Source organism: Quercus robur, chromosome 9 (assembly GCF_932294415.1).
Source record: "Quercus robur chromosome 9, dhQueRobu3.1, whole genome shotgun sequence".
Taxonomy (NCBI): Eukaryota; Viridiplantae; Streptophyta; class Magnoliopsida; order Fagales; family Fagaceae; genus Quercus; species Quercus robur.
Window position 1 is genome coordinate 7,021,740 of NC_065542.1, and position 19,965 is coordinate 7,041,704.

Genomic DNA, 19,965 nt, shown 5'->3' on the forward strand with positions numbered 1-19,965 from the left:
TTTCCTACTCATATGTGCACCTAAGAGTAGACGTGGCTAAACTGGTGGGACGGGTTGGGTTCAAGTTGGGTCAATCGGGTCGCAGGTCGGGTTGACCTGTATTTTTCAAACAAGTTTTTTTTTTTTTTTTTGAAATAGATGCAATCTGTCAGTTGTTTATGAGTTCCTCAACTGTGATTAGATTCTCACTGGTGATACTATTACCACTTACCAATTACTACTAAACACTTGATACCCAAATTTGGTGCAACTCTTGTTCCAACTTTCTAGAAGCTAATCCTGGTATAATTTTCGATCCATTTAAAGTAGGAAGAGAAAATAAAGGTAGCAAGTAAAGAATGACAAACTATAATGAAGTACAACCAACTGATGTATACATCCAATTTAGTAATTTACCAACACATATAACATGCACATGCATTGTACACTAATATTAAAGAATTGGGATTTCCCTTGCTCCTTACTAGAGCCAAAGGACACTATAGTGCTGATGTGAACTCATCAAAAGCACAATTCGTGCGCTTAGTCTCTAGATCCTCCATTCATTCATTTTGATTTACGACTGTACAATTCATTATCCTGCACCAGTATATAGAAAAGCCACCCAATTGTAGCTAACAAGACCAACTTAATCAGCTTTAAAGACCACCAAAACAAAAATGGGTGTTAGAAGAGGAATCCTGCTAGTAAGCCAGAATTTGCTTCTACATTCACACACATGAAAGCAAACTTGTAAACTTGTAAAAAGTATATTTTAAGTTTACATTACTAATATTATCATTCCCACAAAAAAAAAAAAAAAACCACATGCCATGGACCATATCAAGTTATCTGCCTTCTTAAATGCACATGTTCCTATTGCATTTAAAATAATAATAAAGTTAGATTACTTAGAAAGATAAACTAAACAAAAAAAAAATTAAAAATAAACATAATATATTATAAAATAAACATTGTGGTTGTGGTTGTCACATTTCACTCTGTCTTTCACGTTTGTGAATTGTGCCTTTGGGCTTTGGCTTTGGACTATAGCTAAGCTAGTCAATGAATGAGATTTTTTCTTTTTCTTTTTCTTTTTTTCCTTTTTTTAATGGTTGTGTTGTGTTGTAGCTTGTAGCTTGTAGCTAGTAACTAGTAAGTCAGCTAGTCAATGAATGAGATTTTTTCTTTTTCTTTTTTTTAATGGTTGTGTCGTGTTGTCTTGTCTCATTCTCATATCATGTCTGTGGAGGCAGCGGAGCTGAAGCTTTATTGGTTGATGGTTTTGAAGCTCAAATAGTCAAATTGCATGTGAAGCTATTGTCTTGTCTTGTAATTTATTGACTATTGGTTTGGTTTTCGTGCTTTGTGCTTTATGCATCTAATATCAAGACGTAATTTAAATATATTTTTTTAGTTAATTTTTTTTAACAGGTCGGGTCACGGATTATTCGAGTCGAGTCAGGTTGACCCGCAAAAAAAATCGAGTTGGGTCATAGGTCAACCCGTTTTTGCTTCAAGTCAAAAAAATCGGGTTCAGGTCAGGTATTTTTCAGGTCGAGTTGGGTCGGGACAGAAAATTATGACCTGTTTTTCCATATCTACCTAAGAGGCAACTACTAAGTTGCATCTATATCATATGCTTGTTTAACCTGGCTTCTACTCCTAATTTTCAAGCACACGTAGAATTTTCTTATTTTCTAGAGAGAAAGTTGATTAAAGTAAATACAGTGTGATTACAATGAATAGTTCATTAATAATATACAAGCTACCCAAAATCCATTTCTTTCAAAAGTTAGATTGTGTTTGTTTTTCAAGAAAACGAATGTCTTGTAGAAATGGAAAGCTATGTGCCCAAATGTAATATTATAATAGTAATTGCTAAATACAACTATTTTAAGGGAACATTATTTCATTCATTACATTTTACTTAAAAACATACAAGTTTTCAAAACTACCCCTATTAATTTAAACTCTAGTGAAAGAATGATATTGACTTTATTAATAAAGTAGTGGATTATTCTTGTGAGATACCTCTGATGCTTGTAACAATTTAGAGATAAAGATCACTTTGTTTTGTGGATATTTGGCTAAACTAGAACATTGAGCAATGGGATTTCATACAAAGTTTGATGTTTTGGTTTGAAGCCGTTTGAGGCAATGTGGTTGACCCAACTTGTTCCTGTTTCTTCTTTTAAGAGACATGCATGCGAGATTGTGAAAATCAATATTGGATGGTGATAGGTCTAGAATTAATGGGGATTTTGAGGTTGTCTGGTATGCAACTCATGGGCTAATGGGTTTAGCAAACACCTCAGGCCCATGTACAAGGTTTTCCCATTAAACCCAAAATAGATAAAAATAAATACTCTTTTGTCTTCCAATCCACAACTCTTAAATTTTCCTTTAGAAAAAGAGTACACATGGGCTTTGTCTATTTTTTTCAAAATAAAAATTTTGATAGACCCATAATTGTAAAAAAGTGTTTTTAATTTCAAAATTAAGATTGAAAAAATTACTATTTGCTCAAAAAAATTTCCATTTAATTGGTCTAAAGTTTCAATTTTTTAACTAAACTATTCACAGTGTATGTGAGAAATCCGAGAGACCTATTTTTCCTAGCCAAACAAGATTGAAGTCATAACAAATTTTTTTCCTTCTCTACCTATATTGTGAGTTGTGTCACACCCTTGATGTTGTACAATCAAGTTTTAAGACTTTTTTTTTTTTTAATGAGAGAGTTTCATCCTATTACAAGGGCTAGTGACATTCAAAAATTGAACAAACAATAGGAAATGTAATCATTGCCCATAACAGAGTACTTTGTATCCTAACATTTCGGTTTTGCATATTAGATAAAAAAAATTATTACATGAGAGTGACTATTATTGACACCACCAAACGATAAGCATTAACAAGTAGAACCATAAAACACGTAAGGGGCTGCACTATTACAAAGGCTAGTTACATTCGGAAAGTGAACAAAAACAATAGGAACTTTAATTATAACCCATAACAGAGTGCTTAGTAGCATCCTAACATTTTCGGATTTGCATATTAGATATAAAATTACCACATGAGAGTGACTACTATTGACACTACCAAACTATAAGCATTAACAAGTAGAACCATGTTTCTCAAAAAAAAAAAAAAAAAACAAGTAGAACCATAAAACGCCTAAGCTGCACTATTACAAAGGCTAGTCACATTCGGAAAGTGAACGAACAATATGAACTTTAATTATAGCCCATAACAGATTACTTTGTAGTATCCTAAAGTTTCGGTTTTGCACAAGAGTAACTACAATTGACACCACCAAATGCATTAACAAGATTTAAACTTTCCCAAACACTTTTTTCGCAGCATTTAAACCAAAATCGATTACTACAACAAATATACATAACTCACAGTAAACGAAAACGACCCAGATGCAAAAAAATGAAAAACAAGGAGAACCCAATTGAAAAAAGAGAGAAAAGAGAAATGGGTCACCCTTTTTTCTCCAAGAAAATTCCTGATCTCGATGGACTTGCTGGTGTTTGTGATATTGGCATTGATGGGGAAATGAGCTTAAACGAATCTCATCTTGTAACGGTAACCCTTGGTGACACCGGTGATGAGATTCTCGACGTGGCTGAGCGCGGTGCGGATGGCGGCGGAGGTCTTCCTGGAGCCGAACCAAGCGATGTCCATGGTCTCAGATGACAAGATGGTCTTCATGGTCTCTCTCTCTCTCTCTCTCTGTGTCTCTCTCTCCCGCTATTTGGGTTGGTAGTTTCAAAAATCAGCTTGAACCAACTTATTCTATTTGAATTGGGGTTGGTTTGGTTAATGGGTTGCAATCATTTTGTCAAACGACTCAAACCTAATAAAAAAATTTGGACATTCTCTTTTCGGGTGATCGAAATTCATGGTGAGAAAGAAAAAAATCTGGTATGAAATGGGAGTACGCACCCAATGTCTTACTGAAATGTGGGTCCATGCATATGGGACCCATATTTCAGTAAGCCTCTCGGTGCAGAGATATTAACCAATAACCTATTAGGCTATAGCTATAACTATATTCCTAATAATTATTTAATTGATGACCACGTATTTTATAATTTGCTAAATTGTAGTATAAATTATATTCTCTAAATTTTACTTGTTTTCAATTTTGACCTTATGGTTTCAATTTTTTATCTTTTAAATTTTCATTCATTTAATTTACATATGGTTTCAATTTACCCTTTATGTCAATCTTTGTCCATTCTCATTAAAATCTACACAATAGCGTAGTTTTTCTAGTTTTAGTATCCAAGCATAACAAAGCCAAGAAAATTATTTCAATTTATTTCTAAAATATATGAAATCATTTTTTTAATTAAACATTGGCAAAAAAATCATTATTAAAAAAAAAAAAAAGTATCACATTAATGACCTCACTGAACAACCAAAGATTGTACCTCCAAATAGCTGCCCATATCATTGGCCAACACTTGCATAACATAAAAATAATCTGCACAAAACAAATCAAAACCCAAGACCTATTCATTGCCACAACACTATCAAGAAAACCCAAGTTTCGTATTTTCTTCTTTAAGCAAAACCAGGTAGATAGAGACTCTATTTAAAGAATTAAATTTTATTAAAAAATTAATGTCTTACTATATGTTTTCGGAAATGAAACAAGAGAACAACAGTCTAACAAAATGTTTGATTCAACATGTGTGCCTATTTAGGTTAGTTGCCAAAGAAATCGAACCCACCATTGCATTGATTTGAGATATTGAGAAGGTAAATATCCCATCTAATCAATTTTAGGCATAATGAGTATCAGGACCTCAAAAAGGGGGGAAATGATATTTGCATCCTATCTTATGAAATATAATTTGCATGAAGTTTCATATTTGTTTTTTTAAGCAAAACAAGGTCGATAGAGACTCCGTTTAAAGAGTTGATTTTATTGAGAGATTGATATCTTACTATATGTTTTCAAGAATGAAACAAGAGAACATCAGCCTAACAAAAGGTTTGGTTCAACATGTGTGCCTATTTATTTAGGTTAGGTGCCAAATAAATAGAACCCACCATTGCATTGGTTTGAGATATTTGATTAGGTGAATGTCTCATCTAAATATCTAATCAAGTTTAGGCATAATGAGTATTAGGACCTAAAAAAAGGGTCAAAAATTGTTTGCTCTATCTTAAGAATTTTAAGATGTATGAAGTTTTATATTTGCTTCTTAAATCTTAAGCATAAGCAAGTCGATAAATACTTCATTTCACGTAAGTTGATCTAGGCCAAAAGCATATATGCCTATGTGAAGAGCCAAGACGGCACCATTAACTGAAAAAGAGAGAGGAGCCATGAAGTAGTACAGAAAGGACAAACAAAAGATGAAAGAGAATAAATAACAAAAACGTTAATGTTTTTATTTTTATAATTTAATAATTGTGGTGAGGGGATTTGAATCCTTAATATCTCCATTAAAATACTAAGGGTATGTTTGATACACTGAATAAGAATTACAACAAGAATAGTAATCAATATTATTAGGAATAAAATGTGTTGTCATGTAATAACTAAACATATTCATTAGTTTGGTTGTGAATTATAACATTAGAATGAAACTTAAGATTTATTTTATGAAATATCTTACTCATACAATTATATTTCCTTAACAATTATTATTTTTAAATTTAAGAGAGATATGTGTTATTTTTTATGATTTTTTTTATTTTTATAATTGTTAGATATATATGAAAAGTTTGTTTATTTGGAAATATATTAAGTTTCGAAATTATTACATTTACTAAGGAATAACTAAGACAACATTTTAAAGAGGAATAGTTATTCCTCATTTTTAAAAATAACTATTTATAAGAAATGACTATTCTTTGTAATAAAAAGATAACCAATCTAAAGAATAACTAAATCATAGGAATAATTATTACATTACGGCGCCTGTTACAATCTATCAAACATACCCTAAGATATGACAATTAAGCAACAAGGCTTTTGACAAGGGAAAAATGTTATCGTTAATTCTCTTTAAAAAGTAGTTTTTTATAATTGAAAAAAATGTATTTTCATTTTTCATCATTTAGTGAGCATTAACGGATTAAAGTAAATGAAAGAGGATGAAAGGGCTATATTAAAAACAACTGATAGTTAAAGAATTTAAATAAAAATTTAAATTATAGGGACTAAAATAAAAATAAGTCCAATTAGAGTTTATAATTTGTAATTTAATCTTTTTAAATTTTATAAACAAGTTTTGTCTAAATAGCCTTCTTCAATAACATAGTCTTAGTAGCCTGAAGATTATATATATTAAAAAATTGTACAACTATCACCAACAAGCTTGTAACCCAACTAATACTTCATAATATTTTTTATGGAGACGTCTATAATTCAAATTCCTCTTTACCAACTATTGGATTATAAATTTTTTATTTCAAAAATACAAGTATCTTCTTAGTAACATAATTTTTTTTTTTTTAAAGAGTTTCAACCTATAGAGTCTACTCCTGATAATAAATCTTCATCATCAGACCAAGACACCAAACAGTTTTTGGTGTAAGCATGGATTGAACCTCGGATCTCTTATTCAACCATAAGAGACTTTACTAGTTGAGCTAATTGGAACCCACCTTAGTAACATAATTAATATAGATATATTGAATCAAATTAAATGGATATGAATATAGAATTATAAATAGGGAAAATTACACATTACCTCCTTAAACTATATTTCCTTTTACACTTACTCCTTAAACTATGATCCATGTAATACCTTGCAAACCATCTCATAGGTAATAGTTTATAGAAGTAAGTGTGTATTCTTCTAGTTTTGAGAGGTAAGCATAAAAGAGATATCTTTTAAATGGGTAAAATATGTATTCTTATAATTTATAAAGATAAATGTAAACTGGAATATAATTTTCGGGGTAAAATTCATTTTTAGTGTTAGTTTCTATCTTTTCAGTGAACCTTAGTAAAACTGTAAAAGGTCGGTTGAAATAAATGAAAATTTTCTTTTAGTGAGTGTGACTGTTGATTTCAAATCTTCAAGCAAATTCCAAAGTGGACGAGTGTGGATTCTGTGGAAAGATCATTTAAGAATATCAAAAATGATGCCTGAAAGATTTCAAAAAAAAAAAAAAAAAAGGTGCATGAAAAGATGTAAAACTGAAATTATGAAAATATTCACTCATCACAAGTGCATTGCCTTGCCTGCATTTTTGCCGTAATATTACTCGGCAATTCAAGCTATTCCTCCCAGCCTCCTAAATCGAACGTTAAATCATAAGAAAAACTATCCCATCAAATTGAATTCCCCTTCAAAAAGGTTTTACCCAAAGAAGAAAATCCTTACGTGTTCCAATAGTATCTTATAGTTCGACCCCATTCATGAACTTCTTAAACAATGACTATGATGCTTCTCTCCCTAAAACAAAAGTAATGACTTTGAGGTAATAATTTAAGGGCTGAAATTAAATGTAAACTTTTAATAATGCAAATCACAAATCAGTGTAAAGGGCCAAAGTGGGTTAAAGTTGATGATGTGGCAAAGACATATATGGCCAATTATTCTTTTTCTTTTTTTTTTTACTGAATATATGGCCAATTATTCTCTCACTCAATTTGTTTCATATATATCTTCCTTTCATATTTAAAATCTAGATACTAGATATCACTTTCTCAAAAAAAAAAAAAAAAAAAAAAAAAAAAAAAAAAAAACATACTAGACATCACATTTTTTTCGCCTTAGAACTCATGGTGGAGGGCGGCGCCAAGTACTGATGATAGGGTAGTCACAGAACTACACTAAATTTTTTTTTTAATATACCATAAAAAATTTTGAGTTTTTAATTAATGTGGGTTTTTTGACCACCCTAGAAAAAAAACTTGAACACCCTTAATAACTATTGAGTCCATTAAAAATAAAATTCAATCTTTCCAAAATTTTGGTCTATTGAATGTTCAACAACAAAAATTGCAAGAAATGCAATGTTCACAATATTTTTGTAACAAATTCTAAACAGCAAATTGTTACTGGTAAACAAAAATAATAATTTTAATGGTAAAAACTTACTGCCTAGGCTTTGTTGTAAAAGTGTTACAAAAATGTTATGAACATACCACTTCTCAAAAATTTCCTAAACAAACAAATTACCCTAAAATCTAAAATAAAACATTTAATTGTGATTTTTTAAATTGTGTTTCCAAATGGCATATCTTAAAATTGCTTTTTTTTTTTTTTTATATAAAAAATGCACACTTTTTAAATAGCTAGTACTTGCTTTAGTCTTTAGCAAAATTTGTTGGATTTATGTGATATATTTTTTCAAAAAGATAATGCATTTTGTTTATATTAGTACTTATTTAGGCAATATGTTAGTAATTGAATAAGAGATTAGTAACTTAATAATTGCTTGGTTGTATACATTAAAAAAGATGTAAATGATAACATTGATAATGAAACTATCATATCAGACAATGATTTCAAAATATGAAAACTTGTGAAAGAAAATTTTAATATTCTATGTATTTTTGTATGTTTTTATTTCATGACATTAATATATTCAAGTTTTATTATTATTTTTTTTTTAATTTAATTGTTTTTAATGACCACCCTAAAAAGAATTTCTAGAACCGCTATTGGATGGAGGAGTAGGTTTAGGGTTTATTTGGTTGGAGGGGTAGAAAAGTGGGAGGATAAAAAAAATTTTAATTTCTCTCATTTTTGTTTAGTTGAGAGTGGAAAAATGGAGGAATGGAAAAAGTGAGTTTGTATAAATTTATTCATACACCCTTGTTAAAAAATTATGGCTAATTAAAATAAAAAAGTAACAAAAAAAAAAGCAATAACCCAATTTATTAAAAAAAATAAAAAATCATGTTCCAAAAAAAAAAAAACAAAACAACTATTACACTCACAGCCCAATAAATCAAAAAAAAAAAAAAAAAGGAATTGGATGTTTTAGTGGATATTTGGCTAAACTAGAACATTGAGCAATGGGATTTCATACAAAGTTTGATGTTTTAGGCTGCGTTTGTTTCGGTGGTAAAGAAAATCCGGAAAATATTTTACACCCTTAAGGGTGTTTGGATGCGCATGAAAATTCGGTCAAACTGAAAACCAATTTCAATTGACCGTAAAATACGCACCCCAACTCTGTAAAACCAATTACATACTCATTTTACCTTCAAATGATTTCCAGCCTCATTTAGAACTCAACAACCCAAAGAGAGAGAGAGAGAGAGAGAGAGAGCACCAGATCGAACCACTAATCTCGTCACCACCGATCTCACCGATCTACAACCCACCACCCACTCCCGCCGTCGCTGCCACCTCTAGATCAAACCACCAATCTCAGCACCCAAAGCCTCAAGCTCGATACCGATCTGGCCGCCACAACCGATCGCCGATCTGGCCGCCATCGATCACCAACCCACTCCACTCCACCCCCAAACCCACCCGATCTAGCCGCCGCCATCGTCCATTGACTCCTATCCTCTCTTTCCCTCGTTCTCTCTCTTTCCCAATCTGACGAGTTTGTGAATAAAAAATGTTTTTATTTTGATTTTTGGTTGCGTTAAAGCTATATATTTGTTTGAAAGCTGAGAAAATGTGAGAAAATGGGAACAACAAGTAGAAAATGTGTTTTTTATAATATTTTCAAGAATACAATCAAATACCAGAAAATATTTTTCAGAAAATATCTCTTTTTTAGTTATGATTAATATGGTTTCCATGGTTAGAATTTGATTATTTTTAAATTTAAATTTAGTACCATGATTGTATTTAATTGTTGATTGTTGATTTAATTTTTTAAGTGAATTTAACGGTTTATGTTACTACACTGTAAAGTTTTTAATGTTCTACACACGGTAATCTCTATTTTATTTTTTACTTCTCCTTACAACCTCTTTGTTTTCCAATCAACAATTACTAATTGACGTTTGGTTTTTTTTTTTTTTTCTTTATCTACTCTTTATTACTTTGTGTTGGTTTCTCTCTCTCTCTCTCTCTCTCTCTCTCTCTCTCTCTCTCTCCATTGGCAACCTATCGTTTTCCAAAATTTGATGATGATTCTATGACATTAAATATGCATTATTAGTTTTTTTTTTTTTTTAATTTAGTGTTTCTAACTTGATTTGTTTTGTATTTCATTCTTCCTTTGATGCATTGTGCGTGAGAATGAGTGTTTCCATATCATTACTCCACTTAATGTGGACAATTTTATTTATTTAATTTAGGCAAAATATTATATTTAAAAATTTTTAAAATAAAAAAGGAGTGGAAATATAAATAATTTAATGATATATATGGGGGATGTGGTTGAATTTAAATGTTAAATAAAATGATATGAGAAAAAAAAAATACATAACAATAAACACTAACTTATCCAAATAATTCTATGTAATATAATAATAGTACATTCTTATATACTATTTTTAATTATTTATAATGCAATATGATAATATTTAACAATCAAATACATAAAAAAATAAAAACCTTAAAACACAAAACTAAATCCCATAAACCAAAATAGAGTTCTAAAGAATACAAAACTTTATCAAGCTAAAATAGAGATGCAAGAAAAATAAAAATAAAAATCTACCAAAAAATTGAGGGAGGATCAAAAACAGCCAACAGTTTCTATATTGGAAAATAAAGGCAAAATTCAACATAAAGGACTTTCTCAGGCAAGTCATAAGCTGTTTTCCTATTAATATAATTAGATGACAATGTAATGATGTGTTTAATGTAACACTATTTGCAATGCCTCTTTTTTATTTTTCCAGGTTCCCGTGAAATCTGTTACAGAATTTCACAAACTACTTGCCAACATGTGTGTTTCGCGTAAATCAATTCTAAAAATAGCAAGTGAACTTCCTCACAGGAGCCATAGGGGTTTAATAATACATCTTGTGTCTACCAGTAAAAATGATGACATTTGTCTTGTAGGCAAGATGAATTTCGTTGACTTGGCAGGTTTTCTAATGACATCCCAAATTTAGCACTTTGTTGAAATTATAATTTTTATTATTTTTAAACCCTGGTTGATGCTTTACCGCCTTTTGTCATGTGTGAGGATGCCAGAAGAAAGAGTGCTGATGGCCTTAATCTTGTTGAAAGTACCAAAATTAATCGGTCCATATATGCCATACATAATGTTGTTTATTCACTGAATGCCAACGAGAGCCACGTACCTTACCGGGAAAACAAGCTTACTCACATGTTAAAAGAATCTTTGGGTGGGCTGACAGAATTTTAATGATCACTTCCTTGGTAATGCTTTTAATTTTCACCTAATGAAGCTGTTCAGTTTATAGATTTCTGAACTTTTTTTTAAGTACTTCATTTTTTGTGTGTGTAGAACCCATCCTTTTGCCAAGATTCTGTGTACATGGTAAGTTTAGCATCTCGGTCTTGTCTAGGTATCAATCGGGGTGCAGTGGACTCCACAAAGAAAGCCAAAAGTTCAACAAGACCAATGGTGCCTTCTTCAAATAAGAAGAATTTTCTACCTGGAAGTGTTTCCACTACGGTGAAGAAACATACAGCTTCAAAAGTGCATCTTTCTGAAAAGAAAGCCAATTGTTTGGCTTCTGCACTGAAAGGAAGGTATGTACAGAAAGTTCAATCTATTTGTTGAAGCACATATGTAAGTGTATACAAATACTGAAATACCCAATTGAAACATTTGTTTATTTTTTCATTTGAAGGAAACTAATTGATGAAGCAATTCATCGGGGACCACATCTAAGAAGGTATCCAATGTTTTGCTTTATTTTGCTTTTTTACTGAATATCAAGTAATCATGATTTTGGCTAGATCATATTTTGTGCAAAGATTAGAAACCTGCAACTTTTCTTAAATTCACTTTCTAGGAAAGGTGTTTGTTAGGGGACGAAAATAATACTTTCTCAATTGTACTATAAGAGATTTGGAAAATTATGAGGCTCAGGTACCTAGATCAAAGATGGTTTTTCATGTTTGTAAAGAAGCCTAAGAGCATCCACAGCAGTGGAGCTAAAAATTTAGCTTTTTAGCTCCACCAAAAGTTACTTTATCTATTTTACCTACATACATGCTGCAGCAGTGGATCTATTTTAGCTTTTAACACAATAAAATAATATAAACATCACAATAAAATAATATATCCATTACAATAAAATAATATATCCACTACAATAAAATAATATATCTTATACAATAAACAACAACCACAACCACCTTCAACCGCCACCGCCACCGCCGCCACCACCATCGCCGCCGTCGCCACCGCCACCGCCGCCATCGCCGACGACTTTTTTTCACCGCCGCCGCCGCCGCCACCGCCACCGACGACTCTTTTTCCGCCGCCGCCGCCGCGTGATAGCAAATAATCGTCTAGTGTTATATTTTTTTTTAACCCCAAATTATACTCATACATTTTTTTTAGTAAAACAAATTTTCAATTATCATGATAACGTATTATCGTCTCAATTATCCGGAAGCAACCTTGAAATAATGTGAACTATGAAATGAAGGAACTTTATAATGTAGTCCATAGATTTATAAGAAAACATAGAAAATAAAATACATATTATAGCAAGAACAATGTAGTCCATAGATTTGCTCACATACATAATTCAAACCAAATTACAATAAAACTCCCACACTCGCACAAGTTCTTATGACTCATACTAAACCCACATACAAAAAATTCACATAGCTTTCCCGCACAAATTCACACAACCAATTCCAAGGGCACAGAGACCACAAATTCACACTAAGAGACCACATAATCCACACAACCAATTCCTGCAAACAGAAAATTCCCAATACAGAGTGCACAGAATCCACTCAACAAAATAACACAAAATTTCCAAACACAAAATTTCCAATACAGAGACACATAATCCACACAAAATTTCCAACCACAAAATCACACTAAACCCAGAACAGAAAAAACAGAAAAAATTCATGTGCACAGAGACCAAATAACAGAAAAAATTCACTACAAAAGAAAAGAGAGAGCACTGACCTGAAGTGGATCGGCTGGGACGGCGACGGCGACGGCGACGGCGTGGGCTGGGCTGGGACGGCGACGGCGTGGAGAGCTTGATGAGTGAGATGAGAGCTTGCGACGGCGACGGTGATGAGTGAGGGAGATGAGCTGGAGTGCGATGAGCGAGGGAGATGAGTGAGGGAGATGCGGCGACGGCGTGGGCTGGGTTGGGCTGGTACGGCGTGGGCTGGGCTGGTCTGTGGCGGCGACGGTGATGAGTGAGGGAGATGAGTGAGGGAGATGCGGCTGGGACGACGTGGCTGGGCTGGGCTGGGCTGGGACGGCGAGGGACGGCGTGGGCTGGGTGGTCTGTGGCGGCAACGGTGATGAGTGATCTGGGAGTTGAGAGTGAGGGAGAAGGAGTTGAGAGTGAGAAGGAGTTGAGAGTGAGGGAGAAGGAGACGGTGAGATATAAAATAAAAGAATGAAAAAAAGTGAGTGGGAGTGATTATTTTAATCGGTTGATGATTAAAAAATTTTTTTTTTTTTTTTAGATGAGTGCTACAGTGCACATCTATCTTTAGATGTGCACTGTAGCAAATCAGCCAAATTTTATGGCTTTAGCTCCACTGCTGTGGGCTTATTTTGCTATATTGGTGGAGCTAAAATAGCATTATAGCTTTTTAGCTCCACTGCTGCAAATGCTCTAATAAGCTTTGTTGCAGGCAAATGCCGACTGCAGTAAGAAAATATAATTAAATATCCATACATTAGCAGCAACATCAGAAACAAAACAGCAATAACAAAAAATAGGCCAAGGAATTTAAAATTTTGACTTTGGTAATTTATTGGATTGGTCACAGATAGAAAGGATAATTTCGAAAATTAAGAGAAATTTGGAAGATTTCAAACAATCTGCTAATTTATCCATAGTCTTCATCGCTCGTGGAATGAATTATCTAAAATTCAAGGACATTTGGTAGTTGCCATATGGAACATCCCAGATCTCCACCCATTACTTCTTGCTTACATATTATTTTAAAATTTAAACATCCATTAATCCCAAAGAGCTTGACCATTTTTTAAAAAGTTCTATAATTCAAAACTCGGTTAATCCTACAAAAAAAATATATGACAGATGAAGTACTAAGTAACAAATTCTTAAAATGGTAAAGTCTCTTTTTATCGAATAAGATATTTGAGATTCAAACCCTGCCTATGCCAAAAACCAATGAGTGTCTTAGTTTGTGAGAAAAGCAATCATCTTAAAATAAACGTCATATATTGAAATTCTATCTTATTTAAAAGCAAGTAACAAATTCTTGGTAATCTGGTTATACCAGAAAATCATATGATAGCAATGCAGCACCCATCAGGGCCCTTTCCTCTGGCTCCTTAAGGAACAACTTATCCTCCATGTAGTTTTGAATGTCCCTGATTGTTGCACTTAACTTTAGATCTTCACGAGCTGGATCTTCACATGCTTTCAATTCTTGTAGAAAGTTGTTCCAGATGTAGCTTAGTACTTTGATGAACCGAGTTTTATATTTTCTGAAGAGCAAACCCTGCCATTTGTAAAAACATAATTTAAAAATAATAATAATAATAAATTAATTAATGAATTTATAAAATAAAAAAACTTCAAAAGGGCTTTCAAATATTGTTTTGCAAATGGCATTATGTTTCTGCATCAACTTTCTTTCAGGAAGGCATTCAGTGCAACCGCTGTATCTCTATTGACAGGCAGAGTATTTAAGAACCTTGCCATCCATGCCCAACCTTCTTTGAGGCCATGTGTGTTCTGGAAACCCTGTACTTCTGTCTGCCAAAACAATCATTCATGGTAAGCTTCTTTTGCTTTCAGAGATGAAGGGAGTAAGGGATAAAGGAAAGGTGTGACAATAGCACCATGTCAAGAGAGCTGGGGTTTTGTAAATTGCACATTGCTAAAATTAAAGCATTTCAACACCTCAAAAGTCAAAAGCATAAGATCATATTATCAACAAAAAAAAAAATCTTTTGGAACTCTTTCCAGATACCAAATAAAATCCCACATTTTCCAACTTTAAGCATGTTAACATGCATATTCCAAAACTTTCTGTCTGTTTCTGCCATTCTATGAACAATTCAACCAAAAACTGAATCTAGGTAGAACGCAAGAGCATGCCTTTGGCCAGATTTATGAAATTACCTTCTTTGCAAATGCTACCATGCTGACAGATTGAGGGCAATGAGGATCATGGAAAATCTTAACAATTTCACATGCCTTTTCACTGCAATTGGTAAATCAATACAAACAAGATCCAAAAGTATTAGTTACTTTTGTGGTGAAGAATTATAACCAAAACGAATGCCGTGAATAAAACAAGAATTTGAGTTCTTTAACAATGAGGCTTTATTAGCATTAGAAGGGAATGATTCTTGTGTACAGCTCCTCAAGAATAGGGAAAACCCTCCTCTATCTAAAGAGGCTGAAGCAGCAACTACAAGTCTACAACATTCACAAATGAATGAAAGATCATAAATCAGCCAGTTTGATCAGTAACAATCACTTTTTTAGTTCAAAGTCTTGAATAATACAGTAATTTATAATAATAATAAAAAATAAATAAATAAACCCTTAAGGCAGTCTAGGGCAAAAGGGCTGGCACTTAATTTACTAGTCTGACCAGTTGTAAAGGCAAGCAAAAACCTTCTTTTTTTTTTTTTTTGAAATTTATAAACAAGTAAAGCAAAAACTAGGTCCTTCATATCAGTGACATGCTGCAATTCGCTGGGGTGAAGTGAAAACATTGATGCCATTATAATACTCATCATGATAAAAAAATTTAGATAAAGTAATACAGATAATAAAGACAAACCAAAAAAAAATTCATTGATAATTAAACGTTTCGCTAGAATGCAGCAATAATCAAATCTATCTCACCTGACAACTTTCGTTGACCTACGTATTTGACTTATCAACCTTTTAATAAGCTTTTCATAGCTGCTCAAATCTTAACAAAAAATAAGACCACATCACCTACCGATATAAAGGAAGCAAGTCACATAGCCTATAACTTAAACTTCAATAAAATAACAAATACAAAATCAGAATTCTAATCTACAATAACAGTATCTAGGTAAGTAATAAGTAATAAAGTTAGCCTTTTCAATATATAAGGCCCAAATAAAATTTAGGAAAATATATATACTAATTCTAGTTTTTCAAAACTTAATCCCTGTAGTGTCAACAATACCTTATTGTAAGTCAACCTCAAAGCCTGGTTTCTTTCATCTACCTCTTTAAATTTGTGCAAGTCTTGCCTGTTCAAAATTTAGAGCACTTTCTGCAGCCCAAAGAACTTTATCTATCATCACGTTGCCAATTGATGAGGGATAAATATAAATGAGACAAGTCACTAAACAACAAACACAAAGCATATTATAATCAAATCCACTTCATTAAAATTTCTTAACTTCTACCTCCTTTAAGAACCAAAACAATCTCAAACTTCCAACTATTTCTCCAAAAAATTTACTAACTTCATAAACATAGACAATGAAAAATGAGGACACAAAATTTTGGCCCTCAATTTTGAATACATTTTTTCCACCTTAAACAGCAATTCACTTAAATTGTCCACCCCAAATCCAAAACTTACACTTTCAATGAGATACAAAAAGTAACATTCTAAGTCAATACAAGCACCAAACAAGTTTCAATTTTTTTTTTTTTTTCTTTTAAGCAAAAGCCCTAAATTTTGATTTGATGCTCAAAACCCAGAATACTATAATAGCCGGGAACAGTAAACCACCAATCCTAGAACTTTCTAATCAAACAAAAAAAACCCAACACCACACTTCAAAGAAATAAATAAAGCACAAAAGAAAAAGGGGAGGGGCTTACAATTTGCAGATATAGTGCAGATAAGTCACAAGTTTTTTTATACAATAATAAGTCAGTAACACAGACTGTTTGTAACAAGAGAAGGTAATAAACATTACAAACCACCAAATAATACGGTCATTAACATGCATATTCAAATATAATAACATAATACAATGTGCCCCCACTAAACCATACAAAGCAACTGAACAAACTCCCCTAGGATGACCCAGTCAGATACTTGATCCAGCCCAGTCGTCTATCCGGAGTGAAGGCCATGAAAGCTTCCCTCCATTCAGCCGTTAATAATTTTTCAGTGGCCTTGAACAGGGTTTTATCATCAAGATCATCAGACATAGAGAGCAAAATTTTTGTGACCCTTGTCATTGAGTAGTCAGGAACGTCATTGGAGGAGGATGATGAAGATGGTGCAAAGATTGAGGAGGACGAAGAGAGCTCCATATGTAATGCCAGACCCGGGGTGAAGAATTTGCCTCACTACAAGTGGAAAAAAAAAAAAAAAACAATCTATAAAGATTTCTTTTTGAAGCTCAAAATCAAAATATGAATATGCATCACTGAATATTTTCTATGACTAACAATGGATAAATGATTTACTTAGCAAACAGTTTCTTAAACAAAATCAAGATATTGAGACCCAAAACTTCATTTCTTTAATTTTTCAAATTCTTAGCACAAATTCAATAGACAAAAAAGAAAAGGAGAAATTCTCAGCAGCCAAAGTGAAGCTCAGAACCAAATCAAAAGAATTTAAAAAAAAAAAAAAATCCAAGCTCGAGTTCAAATAGAAGATCATAAGCAGACGTTGAAAATATGAGATTTCACAGAGAAGAGAGGAATGTAATCAGTTCTCAAAATTTGAATTGCGAATACCAAAACTGGCAAAGCAATCAGTATCAAAATCTCAGTGATCAAGGGTGTTTTAATGTTATAGGTGGGGGGTTAAGAAAATTTAAATAAGGAAATGTTTTTATAATCGAATTATTTAAATAACTAACAAATATCAGCTTAGTTATAAAACTCTCCACTAAAAAAACTAAAAAAAACTAAATAGATAAAAATTGACTTCAGGTTTATTAAAACCTTTAACCTTACAAATGTTTCCTTTCAAAAAAAATTTGACCTTAAAGATTCGTTCTGTTATATGGGCTGGACTTTTAAAGATTACTATTCTAAGTTTTGGCCCTTTAAAAAATAGCATTTTGAGCCCATTTTTACTTCTTTTTAACTGAGCCTTTCTTTATCAAGTTTCAACCACAAGAACACAAAATCTCAACCTGTCACAAGACTCACAACATTCCAAATCAAATACACAATTATAAAGTATAGTCTCAACTATAATATGACTTAACTCTCAACCTATCAAATTAAACATGTGTTTATTAAACACATTAACACATATTAATAAATCTAAACCTGTCACAACATTCCAAATCAAACACACAATTATAAAGTATCAAGTCTCAACCATAACAAGAGAAAATAACCCTTAAAACAAAATCAAACAGCATAGAAAAAAAAAAATCAAACATTAGTGAACTCAAAAAAAATATTATAAATAGTATGAGAAAATACCAGGAACTCTTTAAGCCTTTGAGATTTAGTCCTTTACTGGGCTGAAACTGAATCTCTTATATTACCCCTGAAATTACAAGAAAATAACCCCAAAAAAACAAAAATTAGAATCAACAAGAAACATTCAGTGAACTCAAAATAAAACCAAAAAAATTAGGGGTTAGGGTAACCAAAGACAACTACATAGTGGCAGAGCCACGGTGGAGAACGGAGATGAGAAGGAGACTAACTGAGGGCAAAAGATTAGAGAAAAATGGTTAGGTGGGAGCCTGAGAATCTTAGATTGAGAGGGAAACTTTAATATTTGTTTGGCCGGATTAGGGTTTGGAAGAAAATGAAGGTGTGTATGTGATTGAGCTAAGTGACTGAGTGAGTTTTTTTTTTTTTTTTTTTTTGATAGTGACTGAGTGAGTTGAGTATGAGGGCAAAAGTCTAAAAAAGAGAATAAGAGACAAGTTAGATATCTCAGTCTCAGGGTACCGGGTACGTGTATGGCTGAGAGTAAATCAAAAAAAAAAAAAAATCTTACACTCAGTGACTTTAAGTCTTTAACACTAAACCAAATGGCATTGTTTTTCTTTTTTTAAATGCTAGACAATTTAGATAAGACAACTATTTAGACTTTAGGACTTACACACGCTGACACTTTTTACTTATTGACGGTAGGCAACAAGCCCGTGACCCAATCAGTTAAAAATATTCACTAAAAATATATTTTTTAATTACATATACTGATATATTTAATTCATCAAAAGTACCACCAAGCAAAAAAATAAAATAAAATAAAAAATTCACCCAAAGTACCAACAAGAGCTAGCTAGCCTAGCTTCTGTCACTGTGCTTGCCTGCCAATTGCCTACAACACGTTAAACACAACACAAGGGACAAGAGCCGTCACTCATCAGACAAGGGACAATCCTTTTTCTTTTCTCACCTTTCTATCTTTACTTTCCTTCCACACTTTCTTCTATCTTCCAAGTTTTCCTCTCTACCAAAAATGCACAATCAATCTCAATCTATATACTGAGAATCTGAGATAGGTACAGTATTTATGCAGATTATCGAAAAAGGTTACAATATTTATGCATTACAATATCATATTGATACTTTGATAGATTTAGAAATTAGTGTCTTTTTTTTTAATCTAACACTTATTTAGTATATTTTTATTTAAGTTTTTTTTTTTTTTTGAGAAAGTATTTTTATTTAAGTTGAAGGTGCTAAATTGGTAAAGGGATTAATTAGAGCCTAAGGGTATAAACTATTCTCGAAATCAATATTTGTGAGGTTGCATTGGTTTCGTTACTCAAGACAACCATTAAAATATATATATATATATATATATATATCTAATTTAGGATTCAGCTGAATGTTATGTTATGTTTTTTAATAATAAAGATTGTAATATTGTGTGGTATTATTTTTCATTACAATTTTTTTTAATGATTAGGAATTTGATCATTATAAAAGTGGTCGTGGTACCAAAACAAAAAAATCTCAGTTGGACTTGTATTTAGAAGAGCCTAGACTTA

At 32.2% G+C, this 19,965-nt stretch overlaps 2 protein-coding genes across 2 annotated transcripts in view; one reads left to right on the forward strand and one right to left on the reverse strand.

Moving 5' to 3' along the window:
- The window catches only part of LOC126700519 (60S ribosomal protein L9), a 61,537-nt gene that overhangs the window by 5,686 nt on the left and 35,886 nt on the right, over positions 1-19,965 (reverse strand). The window lies entirely within an intron of this gene.
- LOC126700520 (WAT1-related protein At1g68170-like) overlaps positions 1-19,965 on the forward strand; it is a 61,104-nt gene that overhangs the window by 1,519 nt on the left and 39,620 nt on the right. The gene's annotated exons all lie outside the window — the stretch shown is intronic.